We start from the raw sequence: 12,857 nt of genomic DNA, 5'->3' as shown, positions 1-12,857 counted from the left end.
AGCGAAGCCACGCTTCCCAGGTAGCCGACTCGCCTCCGACAGCGGTGCATCGTCCGGCCCGGTCGGTGAATATGCTGGGACTCTGTCTCTCATAAGCATCGAACTGTTCATTTTCTTTTAGTTAACTGCTCCGATTCGTAATCTTCATTTGTTAACGCTCCTGTTTGTATCATTTTGTCTAATTGGACTGTTTCTTGCATTTGAATTCCATCTAAGTTGTCTGTCATTATCGATCTGCTACCTCGTGCTTGTATTTGTGACTTGCCTGTCTAAATATAAGTCTTTTTGTTGTTTTTTCGTTCAAGGCTCTTGCTCATTCTTGCCGCTCTAGTCGGCGAAAGTCGCACATCAGACGGCCACCCCCTTTGTCACCGGTGCCCTGTAGATTCGGTGGGGTTTGGTGGCTCTCTTGAGTCGACTCCCCATATCTTCTGACAGTGCACCCTAATTTAAGGAAACGGGTGACACAAGCGCAGGAGCGATTATGGAATATTCCTGTAGGGTCTTGGACCCATGGTCCGCTGAAAACAATTCTAAATTTCAGCGAACTAAAAACCAAGCCGCCCGTTTCGTTTCCCTAAATTATACGATGAACTTCAGTGTGACTTCGACGACGCAAAATTGGAATGAAACTTCTGCAGAGCCGCCACAGAAAGCTTCACTTCAAGCTTTATTATTTCATTAATCATTCCACTACAGCTCGGAGGCAGGACCAGTACATACTCAAACATGATTATTAGCCTGACGTTTAGTTTATGAATTTAAAGTTCGTGAAGGTATCTGGAAACTGATGTAGGATTAAAAAGCTTTTGCCCTCAAACCATTAGTAACTGAACCGTCTACCTCGTCCTATTGTTATTTTACAGAACCCTGATAACTTCTCTTCTATGTTGCTGTAGCAATACAAATATTACATGTGCCTATACGTGTCTGTGATTTACGCATTTTTTTGGTTTCTGTTTTTGGTGCTGTTTAAGTGACTGCAGAACTGATGTTGCCTTACTGATTTATGCTGTCTTTTACGTGTGGTGCTCCCAGCCTCTAATGCCTCAGGTGCTGTGAGTATTCTGTAAATCATATCATCATCATCTTCATCACCAACAGGTCCACTGCAGGACGAAGGCCTCTCCCATTGGCCTCCAACTGCTTGGGTCCTGCGCTGCTCGAGTCCAGTCTTTATCACTAATTTTTTTATCTCGTCCCTCCATCGAATTAATAGCCTTCCCCTTCTTCTAGTGCAGCCTCGGGGTATTCACGCGAATACCTTGGTGGTCCATATTTTGTCCTTTTGTCCAACTACATGGCCAGCCCAAGCCCGCTTGTTTTCGTTTATTTCAGTTACGATATCGTCTACTGGAGTTTTTCTCTGATCCAGGAATCTCGCTTCCTGTGCTTAAGTGTTACTCCTATCATTTCTTTGTTCCATGACCCTCTGGGCCAACATAAATAAATTGAATAAACCAATTCTTCGTTCGTTTTGGGACACCCACATCGAATATTTCGTTCGTACAGTAAAAAAGTCGAGAAAATATTCCGATCATATTTGACGAACAATACTAAAGCAAGTGAGGGAACAGAAGTTCTTAGGTGTTAGGTTTCAAGAACAACTTTCCTGAAATACATATATTCCTCACCTGCCCACCAACCTCTCTAAAAGTGTAGGTATCATATATAGAATCGCCCATTTGATAACTCTATAACAGAATCGTGAGCTGAAAGTTGGTATGGCGTCATTACAAATGGCGATCAGGGAGACGAGGAAGGCGGGATTAGAACATGTAGAGGAGCCCTGTGTATGCCCTCATTTATTCGAAACCATGCTACGTGGTTTTGGTGTGGGTAACACAACTAAAACAACTTGTAACAGGCTAAATGTACTACAAAAAAAAATTTCCCGCATATAATTTTATAATCATGGATCTTACGCAAATTTCCGGACAAGTCCTATATTTAATGAGTATTCAATACGTCGAGCTGAACATAAAGGTTTCGCACACCATTTATAAAAAAGGCCCACAATCAACATAACATTAAATCTTCTTGCTACCACCTCAGGCATACAATACTGAACACTCGATAAGTAAGAACAAACAATGGTGAGAAGTCTGTCCTGATCCAGCTAACCGAAATAATAAATAAATTTGGAGATAAATAAAACTTCTACGCTAGGGAACCCACGTTTCAAAAACAGGTTCAATAAAAGTTACTGAAGGGAAACGCCTTCAACACTGATCTATAGATAATTGTTTGAGGGGTATGTCGATATGTTCCCCTAAAAGAGGAAGTAAATGACTTTTACGAACTAAAATACATGGATTCGCTGAAGTATCGTGGTGTTACATACACGTCTGCTCTTGATAGGCATACACATATTAACTAATCAGTCACAAAACCGGAGAGAGCATTTGGTCGCATTAAAAGACTATGCGGGAAACCAGCAGGAATGCGCCGGGACACGCTTTTGCTGTTGTACTGATCCTACGTCCGGCCAGTAATGGAGTTGGGGTGGGTCTTGTTTTGCAGTTGCCCTATCTACAAACTGCGACCTTTATATTTGTTGGAGAGGCGCATTCTTCGATTTTGCTTTGGCCTCCTTCGGTTCGTATCGAACCGAGTTCTGTACTTAGAGGCTCGCGTTCCTGAACTCAGGGTCCCATTTCTCTTGCTGACGGTTCAAACTTACGTTGGCATGTACGAACCCCCCCTTCCCCCCCCCCCCTGGAGCTGCCAAGCCTGTATTTATTTGGGATCCGAGTTTGTTTTTCACATCTCCGTAGCCTAGACGCATTTCCCCCCAAGTGCTATTACTTCAATCATGCCTGGATTGTATTTCGGTTAAGCTATCTGAAGTTATTCCGGTATCCACAGTTAAGCGAGAAACTGAGTTTTTCTTTCAAAACCCCTTCCCTTCGGCTGCAAAACTTCTCCCCCGCTCGCAATTAGCCGCTATTTTAAATAAATATTTTTCCAAGCATCCTGCTTCTTCTGTGATTTATACTGATGCATCTCAAAATGGCGAGAAAGCTGGAATTAGTATTTTTCCACAATCTCTAGACTGGAGTTATTTGTTACGAATCCCGGATTACACACCGATTTTGATGGCCGAATATTTAGCAATAGCTCTCGGTTTATGCAAAGTACTGCAGCATGTATCCAAAATCATCATATTATCCGATTCGATGGCAGTTATATCGGCATTAACTTCCTCTTCCGTGTCTACATTGTACCGCACACTATTATTTTTTCTTCCTGGGCACGTGAAGGAGGTACCCTTGTCTTGGGTCCTTGGACATACGTACCTCAGGGGCAACGAGCTAGCTGACCAATTAGCTAATTTCACTGTAACAGCTCCCATTCAATTCGGAATTTCTAATCGGGCTCTATTTCCATCTTCAAGATTAAGACGATATTGGCATTTAGAAGCTACTCGTTCAGACTCTCTTTTATCGTTTGAAGAGTACCAACATTTAAAGTTCGGGTGGAACGTTCATTTTTGTGATTATCGGCAATGCGAGGTGACCTTCACCGAGCTGCGCTGCAGGATCCCAAGGATTAATGTCCATCTGTTGAGATAAGGACTTTCACCTACGGAACTATGTGTGCGGTGCCAGGTCCTGAAACAATCGAACATTTTTTTCTCGACTGCCGCCATTTCTCAACAGCTAGACAACTGCTTTTGAAGGGCCCAATTGAGCGTTTGGGGATGTCTTTTTCGATTCCACATATTATCTATTGGCGCATCAAATTTGGGGCTTTCAAAAAAAGATATATATAATTGCATTCAAATTTTCTTTGTGCTTCAGGTCGTTTCAATTGCTGTAGGGCGCTAATTAATGGGTAATTCGGGTTTTATTCATAACTAAGTTTCCTTTTATCGCCTGTTTACGGAAATAATTTAGTATTTTGAAGTCCCACGTATTTAACAACCGATTTAGCCCTGGCCAATCCCCCCTTGTGGGCACGTGGCAAAATCTTTGAGGACGTCATCATCATCATCATTATTACGTATGTGTGACGTAGTTGTCTAACCGTTGAAACTTCATGCCTGCGGATTGCTAAGTCTACGTGTACACTTTCGTCTTTCTGTGCATATTTAACCTATGCTTTGTACAATACAGAGGAAATGTATTAATCACTGTGCTTTTGTGCTATTGTCCTATCATGATTGTGCTATTTTATTTAGAATTGCTTAAATCTGCGCGCAGTCTGAATCGGGTACCTGAGGCCTCTGTCAGACTACATCCGGATTTAGTCTCAGCCTCCCCTTGCTTTTGGTCAAGAAAACAAATCAAATGACATAAAATCAAAGTATTCGATGGCAATAACCGGAGTGTCTTGAATATATTTCCCCAAGGCATATTGTGCAAGAATGAGTTTTTTTAGGTCAGATTTTTGCATGCTTCGGGATGTGTACACGCTGAAGATTCAGGTAACGTACTAGTTCTTCTGTATACCAGATACATCCCCACCGCTCGGGAGATCGTTCTCTCCTTCACGAGTGCGCACTGCCTCAGCGGGTATGAGTTATTAGCTGAGTTTTTGGGTACCAGCTGTACAAAAAAAAACCTGTTTTCATGAGTTATCGCAACTGTTTCGTTAACCAAATCCCAATAAATAATTTCAACTCTCCGCGAAGTAAACACGACGGTTGAGCTATGTTAATTTCGTACAAAGTGTTATGTCAAGCGTATTGTAGCATTCTAGTAGAGGCTAAATTGGTTAGTCCGTGAAAGCTCATGTTTTTTTACGTTAAACAATATTACCACCATTCAGTTCATCCAATCACTTCTGAAAAAGTATCAGGGTACCCTAAAGATGCTGACCTTCGAAACCAAAATAATATTTTAAGTGCATTCAATATACACTCTGCTGATGTATAGCAAAAACCAGACTAAAGTATTCCGCTGCATGATCGGACATAAAATATATTCCTACAATAAATTATCAACTTTGCGCTATACCGCCCTAAAAGCACTGTTGCGGTGTGCTGACACACAGCTTGGAAAACGTGATTAGTGCTTTTATGCTCACCTGTAGATCGGTTTAGGACACTGCTCGCGTACCCCAAGGCATTATCTGATTTGACCAAATGAGTGGGACTGACTGTTTTTTGGACGTTATGAAACTGCGGTGCCCACACCGAGACGGAGGAGAGTGGTAACCCCTCTAATAAGGCGATCGACTAAACGCACAAAAGTGGCTTGCTTATTAGGCACGTCTTTATTGCGGTCTTGGATGGCCAGGCTGGAGGTGTTTTGCGGGGGGGAAGTGGGCTGATATTTTCGCTGTGTTCGTATTTCAGGGTATTTATAAACGGAACGGGCAAAGCACCTGGTGAGGATCAGATAACAGCAGACCTCTTGAAGGATGGCGGAGAAATTGTACTTGAAAAACTGGCAAACCTGTATACGCAATGCCTAATGACCGCAATGGTACCGGAATCTTGGAAGAACGCGAACATCATCCTAATCCATAAGAAAGGCGACATGAAGGACTTGAAAAATTACAGGCCGATCAGCTTACTGTCAGTCGTCTACAAGGTATTTACCAAGGTAATCGCTAACGGAATCTCTGCAACCTTAGATTTCAGTCAACCTAAAGAACAAGCAGGGTTCCGTAAAGGTTATTCAACAATGGACCATATTCACACGATCAATCAGGTGATAGAAAAGTGCGCTGAGTATACTGAACCCCTATATATAGCCTTCATAGATTATGAGAAAACATTTGACTCGGTCGAAACCCTAGCAGTCATTCAGGCATTACGGAACCAGGGGGTAGATGAGCATTATGTAAGAATACTAGAGGATATCTACAGTGGGTCTACAGCTACCATCATCCTCCATAGGGAGAGCAGTAAAATACCTATAAGGAAGGGTGTCAGACAAGGAGACACAATCTCTCCAATGTTATTCACAGCATGCTTACAAGAAGTATTCAGAACGTTGGATTGGGAACAGGTGGGAGTAAGGGTTAATGGAGAATACCTCAGTAACCTCAGATTTGCCGATGACGTTGCCTTGCTAAGCAACTCGGGGGACGAATTGCAAAGCATGCTTTCCGCACTGAGCGAACAGAGTAGCACCGTGGGCCTAAAAATTAATATGCAGAAAACTAAAGTAATGATCAATAACTTCGGGACAGCACAGCAGTTTGAGATAGGTGGCGATGCAGTGGAAGTGGTAAGCGAATATATCTACTTAGGCCAAGTTGTGACCCCAGATCCCAACCATGAGGCAGAGATAATTAGAAGGATCAGAATGGGGTGGGGTGCATATGGCAGACATTCTCAGATAATGAATAGGAGCCTACCATTGTCGCTGAAGAAGAAAGTGTATGACAGCTGCATCTTACCGGTACTCACCTACGGGGCAGAAACTTGGAGGCTCACTATGAGGGTTCAACTTAAATTGAGAACGACTCAGCGGGCAATGGAGCGGAAAATGATAGGTGTAACATTAAGGGACAAGAAGAGAGCGGAGTGGGTCAGAGAGCAAACTGGTGTTAAAGACATATTGGTAGAAATTAAGAAGAAGAAATGGACGTGGGCAGGGCATGTAATGCGAAGGCAAGATAACCGCTGGTCATTAAGGGTAACAGAGTGGATCCCTAGAGAAGGCAAGCGTTGCAGGGGGCGGCAGAAAGTTAGATGGGCAGATGAGATCAAGAAGTTTGCGGGGATAAATTGGTCACAATTGGCACAGGACCGAGGTAATTGGAGAATAATGGGAGAGGCCTTTGCCCTGCAGTGGGCGTAGATAGGCTGGTGATGATGATGGTGATGATGATGATAAACTGAACATTTTATGATAGTAAAAGTGAAAGTTTATTTTATAAGAAGTAATACAAACATTATTACACAGACGAGGGTCCCATAGTCAAAAGATTGTAAGGTGACCCTCGATTATGAATACACAAACAAATTTGTCCAAGCAGCAAATGGGCGTGACATCTCATCATAATAGTAAAAAGACAAGTGAAGTTAATCAGTAATTTTCATGCACTCAACAGTAAGCCTAATATATCTACAAGAAGTTATACAAACAATGTCCAGTCACGCAAATGAAATAACGGCACAACCAAACAATAATACAACTCATAAATATGAACAAAAGGAGGATCGTAATTAAACCAGAAGAAGCTCTCCTTACCAGAAGAAAGATTTTTTTAAAGCACGTAATAGAAGACGATGATTTAACCGTAACAGGCAAATTATTCCTCAACGTGAGGGCTGCGAAACAAGAAGTGTTCTTACCGTAATTAGTATGAACAGTTGGTAATAAGAAATTATTAATACCAGAAAATGTGGTGAAGGTTTTTATTCGTAAACTAACAAGATCCAATCATAAGAACGGTAGCACCGCAGTAATTTGTAAAAAAATATTCCCATGTTGTATTGAGATGCTGCTTTAATTGATAGTATTTCATTCTGACGTAGTAGGCCTGAGGCAGAGGAACGACGTCAACTGAACGTTATAATGCGAATACATTGATTTTGAATATGTTGAACCGATGAAACGTGAGAAGAGTACGCGTTGCACCATGAAACGATGCCATAATGGAAACGACTGTGAACAAAAGCAAAATATAAATGCAACAAAGCATAATGAGGGAAATTGCGGCGAGCCTTGATAAAAGCGCGTACCTCAATAGCGGTTTTTTGCTTAAGATTAAAAATGGGCGATTTACATGTAAGGATATGGTCGACATGAATGCCAAGGCAAGTAACGCTGTCACATGGTGCAATTAAATGGGGCCCAAGTTTTAGTTCCGGAAAAATATTGATAGTTTTCTGATACGAACTGAATATCATAAGAGATGTTTTTTCTGGGTTAATAATTATGTAATTTTCAGGGCACCCGTGGATAAAGATGTTAAGCACTGCATTTAAGACCGAGGTAAGGCAAATTATTAATTTATTAGATAATGATATTGTAGTATCGTCCGCATACCAGACGCAATGACAGGGATTAATGCAATCGGCAATGTAATTAATATATAAAATAAAAAGTAAATACCTAAGATTCACCCCTGGGGAACGCCTTGATTAAATGTTCTCTATTCAGAAGTAGTATCAGCAACATATATAGTGTATTGTCTGTCTAGTAAGTGCTTTTCAAAAATGAAAATGCCGGCCCGGTTATACCATAGGCTTCTAATTTATTAAACAAGATTTCATGATTAATGGTATCAAATGTTAAGTAAAGTCTAAAAAAACTCACCTAGTAAATTTTCAGAGTCAATAGATTTCTTCATAAAGACAGTTAACGAAAGCAAAGCTATGTCAGTTGACCGTCCAGACCGGAAGGCAAATTGACATGGGTTTAGTATATTAAACTTCGGTAGCTATTAGGACTTTTTCAAAACAGCTGTTGAATTAGTTTACTTAGATTGGAGAGAATGGAAATGGGGCGGTAGTTAGATAGTAATAATCGATCGCCATTTTTGAAACTGGGTATCACTTTTGCTTTTTTTAAAATAAGATGGGAACGTTGCAGACCTAAATACTAGATTTTTTATATGGGTATTCCGATTATATGGTATTTCGATTATATCGACAACTAACTTCGAATGGCGAATAGAAATATTGTATAGGCCTGGGCTCCTGGTTTTTAGTGTACCAAGCGTAGACAGCACTTCTTCTGGTCTAATCGGGAATAAAAAGAAATATTGGCTAGCACGGCGCATACGAAGTTCCGCATTCACTGACTGAGGGGTATTGTTATAGTCAGAGGAAAAATAATCGCAAAAAGCTTCGGCAATGTCAGTAGGTTTATTTAGTTTTGTTCTTTTGTAGGTAATTTTTCGTATTAAGGAATTAACTCTAGTCGTGTTAAGAAAGTTACTAAACAGATTCCATTGTGTTTTGGGTTATTTTCGTGTTTAGCAAATTCGTTTCATAATAGCGTTTTTCGCCTGTTTTAAGAGAATGTTTTGGAGCGAGCAGTATTTTTGGTATAGCTTAGCTAAATTGGAATTGAAGGGCTGCCTTTTGGTTTTCTTGTATAGATTATCTTTCTTTCGCATGCTTTCTAAAAGTTCATTAGTAATCCAAGGATTGTTGGGGTAACTGAATCTTTTTTGACATTTTAGAGTAGTACTGCTAGATGACACAGCTCTTACAAATGGGGAAGAAAAGTGCTGCAGTGCTACTTCTGCATCATCCATAGAGTTAATGGTACACCAGCCAGTCACCCTGATAGCTTCTCTAAATTAATACAGATGTAGAGTGAGAACTGCATTTTTCAAGCACGTCCACGTAAAAATGAGCGGTATAGGAAAATGATCGGTGGTATCTGTGTCCAGAACGGCTGGGAAAGGTTGGGGTGATAGGTTAGATAGCGCATGGTCTAATAAGTTAACGTGCAACCGGACTGATAATATTAAGCACTATTTTTTAGAAGGGGTGAATACTTGGTAATAAGGGTTAACACTCGCAGGGGAGAAGTATGTTTTTTCTGGTCGCGCATAGCCGCCCCTGACAAGAAGTCCTACGAAATAAACGCATTTAACGACCCTTACATCGTCACACAAGTGCGCCATGTACAGCGAACAGGCACAGTGTGACCTCTACCGTTTTATGTGAGCCTGCAGAGCGTTCGCGAAGGGTTTGTTTACTTTAATGAGAGCAAAAAACTAGTCACCTAATCGCCCACCTAGGTGTAGTCCTTATCAAACCATTCTTTAGCGGGGTAATTGGCCGCCATATTGCAGGCACTCTTTAACATGAAATCAATGTCGAGTCTCAAACCCCCGACGCGCACTTGGCTGCGGGATTCAGGACGTGTCATCCCACTATCAGATTCCTATTATCTTTCTCCCCAATAGCATACGAGTCCCTGACAAATCAAGTTCAATCAATCAATCAATCAATCAATCAATCAATCAATCAATCAATCAATCAATCAATCAATCAATCAATCAATCAATCAATCAATCAATCAATCAATCAATCAATCAATCAATCAATCAATCAATCAATCAATAAATCAATCAATCAATCAATCAATCCATCAATCAATCAATCAATCAATCAAACATCTAATAAATCAATCGATAAGTCAAACAAACAAGTGATTTGTAACGCACAGTCAACGGACGGTGTTGTAGGTGCTATTTATTCCTTTACTCTGCAGATCATCACTCTAGAAAGGGTAATTTTTGTCACAAATTCAGATGGCGCATCTTCTCTTGCATTTCATCTTCTTCAAGACAGAAGTTCCCAGTCACCGGGGTAGGGTCCACAAAGTTGTCGGGCGTGTGTTCTGGATATTTATCGGCCGTACACTCCACCTGCACCGTATGGGCCGGCGTATGGGCCCATTCCCATAGGCGCCATGCCCCCAAACGGGCCCTTGTAGATTGGTTGAGGAGCAGGAGCTACGTAGCCCGGACCCATGACAGGTCCACCGACGGCGTAACGGGGTCCCATAAAAGGACCGAACTGAGCGCTGGCCATTGCGAAGACCATTGCGAAGATCACAACGGCAATGATGATAGTTCTGCTGTTGATCATTGTGCCTGGAGATAAATAAAAAGTTTTGTGAGTTCTTTGCACCTCGCTACATTCGGACTCAAACAAAGCTTCATTCTAGTACTTAATTTAATTTTGCAATTAGGCCAGTTCGAAACAGTTTTGTGAAACCCTTCAGCACATTCCCCTGAGAAGCTTTCGAACTGCCAATAGAAGTCCGGCCTGAACAGACAAGCGTATTGTTGATCGGTTAGAGCTATAAGAAACTTTTTATATGAAGCCACCAGTCCACCAACAGCGCTAGAATTTATTTCTATATTACTTGACCATGACTCATAATGCAGGTAAAATGCAAAAACAGTGCACGTAGCACATGTCTAGTTTTAATGGTACTCTTTCCACCATTTCTCCCAACAGCTAACTCACAATTCCTCCTTCCACTGGAGCAGCTTTCGATGTAGGCCTTTCCAGGTTTGTAATCAACGTGCGAGAAACCGCATCTATTACCCCTGCACTGCCGTCAAGTTTGGTGGTTACCGGAATGCAATCGATTGACTGATAAATACTTGATTGCAAGGTTGGTTTTGTTCTTATGACTAGTATGGCTTTAGTTTTATTAGAAGGTTTTTTTTATGGCTGGCTTAGGTTATTTGTGTGCTATGCTGACTGTGGCCGCTATGCAGGAACACCCGTAAAAAGTTTGAATCCCTGCGTTTAAAACCAGGCCTCGAGGGTTACTGCTAGAGGAAACCGAAATAACAAAAAACAAACCGTTTGCTTTCTGACAGAGGCAGGATGTTACAACCGTTATCTCTCGTTTATGAACTAGCGTGTAAAACATTTACACCCGCAATACGACCTCGTAACGCAGTCTGCAATCACCCGTACTCCACTGCTAAAGAAGTACCCCGTGAGGAGCCCAAAGCCGTGTGTGGGGATGTTAACAACGCTCACATGATCACATTATAGGGCAGCAATCGTTGAGTCCTAAGGGAACGACTACAGTGTTGGCGGAGTACAAGCAGTGTACGGGGCATCTCCCAAGCACACTGAAGGTGGGTATTTATGTAAGAAATACTTGAATTACATGGCGAAAACGAACGCAAAACGTGTTCCCCATTGCAGCTGTCGAAGCAAGCAATTGAAAACACAGCTAGAGCTATTAGTGAGCCTATACACTGAGGCGGTTGCGACTCAACATGCGGACTGCAAGAAACCGGGGGAATGCACGGGTTACTGCGCATTGTGCCGAATCGCTGACGATGGATTACCTGCCGCATTGATTGGAAAGCAGCTACCTGTGCACTAGGGTGTCGTAAAAATGCGAGCGACACCTTGCTGAGTTGTTTTTACAAACGGGACACTGGCTTTTACGAAACACATGCAACCGTCGTTGCGACGCGTTTCCACTATTTTTTGCGGTGTTTAGTTCCACCTCGTAATGCCTTTTGTTAGGGTGACGCTCTAAGCCTCAAGGAGCACAAACAGATAACTGTAGAAAGACACGTCCCGTTGTTTTCCTTGCGCCCTAATTTCGTTTTTCAGCAGTCCATATTTGCGTCATACTCCGGTTTTACGACAGCGACGCCCTACGGATTCACCAGATGTTCACTCATTCAGTTATAACTGTGTTGCTGGGATCTACAACTTAAAAAGTCGAGAATATTCCCACTCATGCAGTCACGCAACCAATTATTTCGATGAAATCCGCGTGCGTGTTACGTAAAGCAAATTAGCTAATATGCGAATTTGAATTCATCACAAACAAAAATGACGTGCACCTGTCAGTTTGAGGCTAAATTTAGCTCTAACTATACCGGCAGTTCCAGATATGGTATTTTAGTGTTCTGCTATCTGATAATCAAATCTTAGAAATTTGACCTGCTCAAAATACTAGTTTTGGATAACTAGAATACGTGACTCACCTTTTTGGATGTAGTGCCGATTGGTGACTGCTTCGAACGTGCTGGTTCCCCCTTTATATAGTCGCGCTGCCCTTCTTTCTCTTCTCAAAGATAAGGGTGCAATAAATACACGGATAGCGGTGTTGGCTGAGTCGTGTCACTGTCTGCCAACGCTGGCGATAACAAGAAGCTGTATACGATTCATGCCAGAAATGTAGTGTTATAGAAGTTCCCCACAAGCGATGTTTATCATTTCGTGGGAACAGGAGTTGCCCTGTGCCGCATTTTACGACGTCCGGCTCTCACGGAACCGCCTGCATTGCACGAACTCACCGAAACTGCACGTTGACGACATCAAAAGCACACAGAAATGGCACGACTGCGCTGCTGTATTTATGACGCTTTTTTAGTGCCGTGACGTCTTGCTGTAATCAGCAGAAAAATTGAAGAGAAGCAAGGGATTGATACTGTACTTTATC

The 12,857-nt window shown here is 41.9% G+C and overlaps 1 long non-coding RNA gene across 1 annotated transcript; it reads right to left on the bottom strand.

Annotated features, from left to right (window-relative positions):
- Positions 1–10,097: 10,097 nt before the first annotated feature.
- On the bottom strand, positions 10,098–12,519 carry LOC144175803 (uncharacterized). Its single transcript, XR_013323694.1, has 2 exons — positions 12,400–12,519; positions 10,098–10,521 (listed from the first exon to the last, which is right to left on the bottom strand). It is a non-coding gene; the product is annotated as an uncharacterized LOC144175803 (long non-coding RNA).
- Between the last annotated feature and the right edge of the window lie 338 nt (positions 12,520–12,857).

Source organism: Haemaphysalis longicornis, unplaced genomic scaffold (assembly GCF_048455015.1).
Source record: "Haemaphysalis longicornis isolate Haplotype H1 unplaced genomic scaffold, Haemaphysalis longicornis Haplotype H1 scaffold_3, whole genome shotgun sequence".
Taxonomy (NCBI): Eukaryota; Metazoa; Arthropoda; class Arachnida; order Ixodida; family Ixodidae; genus Haemaphysalis; species Haemaphysalis longicornis.
Note: the sequence above shows the minus strand (reverse complement) of the source record. Positions and strands in the feature narration are given on the sequence as shown.